Genomic DNA, 2717 nt, shown 5'->3' with positions numbered 1-2717 from the left:
GCAGATGTCCTAAACAGCACTCTGGCCTCAGAATCAGCCCTTAAGGCATGCAGATCTGGCTGAAAAGCCCATGAGAGTATTACAGGCATGGAAAGCCAAAACACTCTGGCACAAAAAAAAAAAAACAAACAAACAAAAAAAAACACTAAATGAAAGATCTCCGCGAGTGAGATCCCAGTGGAAAGAACAGGTCTTCAAAGAAGGAGGTACGTTTCTCTGAAGGGAGGAGAGAACTTCCACTTTGACTACAACCTTGTCTAAATATGATCAGAGTTGGTGAACTCAAAAGGCTTCCATAGCCTTGGCAACTCATGACAAGAGCCTAGGGTGATTACTGGTGCCATAAACAAGAGTGTCAAATTGTTAAGTCAACAACAGGAGTCACTGTGCACTTACTCCTCATGTAGGATCTCTGTCCTTAATGTGTTGTACAGTATGATTTAATGCTATAACTAGTACTCAAACAGTATTTTTCACTTTGTGTTTCTATGTGGGTGCAAACTGTTGAAATCTTTACTTAATATATGCTAAACTGATCTTCTGTATATAAAGATAATTGAAAATGAATCTTGATGTGAGTGGAAGGGGGGAGGGAGAGGGAAAGGGGAGGGTTGCGGGTGGGAGGGAAGTTATAGGGGGGAAGCCATTGTAATCCATAAGCTGTACTTTGGAAATTTATATTCATTAAATAAAAGTATATTAAGATAATCGAAAATGAATCTTGATGTGAATGGAAGGGGAGAGGGAGTGGGAAAGGGGAGGGTTGTGGGTGGGAGGGACGGTATGGGGGGGGAAGCCATTGTAACACATGAGTCGTACTTTGGAAATTTATATTCATTAAATAAAAGATAAAAAAAAAGAAGTAGATATCAAAAAAAAAAAGTTTAAAAAAAGAAACAAATGCTTTTCCCTTGGGAACCACAGAAAGAATGGAGTGTTTCTGGAATACCACAGTTTTATTTTCCCTTGAGAACCACAGAAGAAATGGGGTGTTTCTGGAATAAGAGCACAGGTTCAAACCATCCTTTATCTCCCCGTCACTATCTGCAAATGGTCTCTTCCCATGACAATGTCCATTTGCCATGGTTGCACTGGTATTGCCTTGAGTACGGAGGTCTCTCTGTTTGATTCCTTGGCCCTGTTGCTGCTTGGGAACTTTAAGTTCTATTTGGAACTTGTGAAGTCCCTGTGTTTGGGGCCGGCATGGATCCAGACAACCATGTTTGCACGAGTCCTCTTCCCTGTCACGTATCACATCTGGAGAGGGGTCTGACACTTGGTGTGGGGCCTGAAGATTCCCCAGCTATGCCATCCTGGAGTGCCTGTCTTGGTTCTTACTGTGTTGCCCTCTGTAGGGTTGGCAGCTATGTGAAGAGCCAAAGTTCCTAGCATCATCTTCCTAGAAATTATTACACTGATCCGTATCCTTGTTCGTCATTTTTATCGCCAGTCACGTTTGAGCTTGCAGGTCCCCTTGGAACTCAGTAGCGATAGAGTAGCTGACAGAATGATGGAGTGGAAAAGGGTCTAATTTTCCCCTTGTTTCTAAAGATGGAGTAGTTGCAAAAGCTCACTCTCTGTGTCCATAGCTTCCAGCCTACTCTGAGCCTAGAAGGCCTTATTCACTCTCCTACTGAACTGAGGGTCAGGTTTTGACTCCTTCTTCCTGAGTCGGGGAAACAAAGCCATCTCTGTGACCTCTGCTCTAGGGACTGGGAATGAGTCTTTGGGTGTCACTGCCTGTGGATTGCTGGATTAAAGGGCAGTTCTGTTTATTGGTCAGAGCCTTTTGCACCCACACAGTGTGACTGAAAGAAGAGACGGGGAAAGGAGGAATTAGCCTAGTCCCAGCTAGAGGGAAATAAAATGGGTGATTTGGTTTGAGGCAGATGCTTTGGGAAGAAGCTATATAGCTTTTGATGCAACAAGAAGACCCAGGAAATTATTGTTGGGAATATTAAAGGTTATTTCTTTTTATTGCATTTCCAGAAAAATAAACCTCTTTTTTTAAACTTTTATTTAATGAATATAGATTTCCAAAATACAGCTTATGGATTACATTGGCTTCCCCCCCCTCCCCAATGACTTCCCTCCCACCCGCAACCCTCCCCTTTCCCGCTCTCTCTCCCCTTCCATTCTTATCAAGATTCAGAAAAATAAACCTCTTAATGTTATGTTTTCTAGTCTACATTCATGTGCCATCTTTTTCTGATGCTGAATTAAAATACTCATTTTGAAGCTTTCTGAAGGTCTTAGACAAATATAATTCTGAGTACTGTGTGTGTGGATGTTATGTCTTCATCATTGAAGTATCTGGACATAGGTAATTGGAGAAACAAAATTTTTTGAAAAAATTTCCTTCAAATTTGTTCATAATTCTTTACAAAGTACAAAGACAGTTTTAACCTGTTTGCCTAAAAGTATTGCTCTTCCTGTCTTCTCTTTGTTTCCCCTGCTTGTGAGCTAGATCATGGACATGACAATGACCCTGCTTTTACCATCCCAATAAAAAAAATGAATAGGGCAAACTTTTTCAACACAGTTCCAGAAAAATTTTTGAGTGACCATTGTCTCAATTCTTCCAAGGATAGTACCTGAGTAAGAACATTATATGTGTAAAAGAAACGAACTAATTCATCAGATAAAATGAATTAATGGTCTATAGGATTTAATTGTTTCCCAGAATAGATTAAGAGAGTACAGCAAAGGAAAAGTGA

At 40.7% G+C, this 2717-nt stretch overlaps 1 pseudogene; it reads left to right on the top strand.

The window, feature by feature from the left end:
- Positions 1-879: 879 nt before the first annotated feature.
- Positions 880-1982, top strand: LOC127492184 (succinate dehydrogenase cytochrome b560 subunit, mitochondrial pseudogene; annotated as a pseudogene).
- The last annotated feature ends 735 nt before the right edge of the window (positions 1983-2717 follow it).

This window comes from Oryctolagus cuniculus, chromosome 9 (assembly GCF_964237555.1).
Source record: "Oryctolagus cuniculus chromosome 9, mOryCun1.1, whole genome shotgun sequence".
In the NCBI taxonomy this organism is placed as follows: Eukaryota; Metazoa; Chordata; class Mammalia; order Lagomorpha; family Leporidae; genus Oryctolagus; species Oryctolagus cuniculus.
This window is presented reverse-complemented; position numbering and strand designations above follow the sequence as displayed.